A 1,229-nucleotide genomic window follows, 5' to 3' on the forward strand; every position below is an offset into this window, starting at 1 on the left:
TAATTAAAACAAGGAAGAATATTTAATATTCATAAGTTCTAGTTTGATGTAGTTATAACTATGATAAGTTAATTATATAACTATAATATATCACTATGATCAAATAAAAATGACTACTCAACAGGATATTTCTTCTATCAATGGACAATCTACAGATAAATCGAACGTTGTTCTGTCAGAAGGTTTTAGATATGCAACTTTGGGTTTGGACCGAAGATATCTAAATCTAGAAAAGCTACATTATAGCTCTACATTTGTAAATGTATAGATTTATAGATTATTTCAGGTTTATAAACTAAAACTTGTTCGAATTCGAAGCAAGATTAGATATTTTATTACTTTAGGAATTTGACGTTCACTGAAGATTTATAAAAAAATATGAACATTAATAGGGAATCTAGCTATCAGAATATTTGGTCATCCTTGGACGATATCTTGCTCAGATCGCCCGACGATCTGTCATTGCCTCGACCGTTTTACATCTGCTAATGATACGAGCTTCTCTTTATCTGATCCACGAATCCACTTCTCCGTCATTTGTATCTCATCTAAACATGATCTATTGAGGTTATTAATGTCGTATAGGGACCTGTTAAATTTTCACTGTCTGTAGAGTTCTTGTGTAACCTTCTTCGAACATTGGATAAGATTAAACGATAAACTATATATTACATCTTTCAGAAAAGTAATACGTTTATAGCTGACATTTTTAAATATGTTTTGAAGACTTGATAAACAAACACCTTCTACTTTCTTGAAAACTTCTATTTGTAAAACATATTTGAGTAACTTTCCTTCGCTCTTGAGAAAAATTTAAGTAAGGGTTTTAAAGTGTTTACTGAAGCGACTTCATGAGTCGAAATTGCCTCATGTGATATTCTTAAAATTTAAGAAATGACAATAACCTCCTAAATCGACCCAATACACTTTGTTTCACAAAAGCATCTCAGCTTGATGCAGTCCACCACCTTAATTTATAAAAATCATTTTTATAAAAAAATCTGAACTTATTAAAATCACACAATAAACTATTCTTCTGATCGAGCCGGCCATTGGCCAAGTTGGATTTCACAAACTGTAGAGATAGCCCATCCAGCGTGTGCCAAACTAGTTCATAGGACCTTGGAGATGTTGATTAATTTATTTTATTTACTTTTTTTTAAGACCTATATAGGAATATAAAGATTCATTTTCTTCACTCCCGATTAATGTTCATATTTTTTATAAAT

Source organism: Halyomorpha halys, unplaced genomic scaffold, assembly GCF_000696795.3.
Source record: "Halyomorpha halys isolate HHAL.00 unplaced genomic scaffold, Hhal_1.1 Scaffold76.1, whole genome shotgun sequence".
In the NCBI taxonomy this organism is placed as follows: Eukaryota; Metazoa; Arthropoda; class Insecta; order Hemiptera; family Pentatomidae; genus Halyomorpha; species Halyomorpha halys.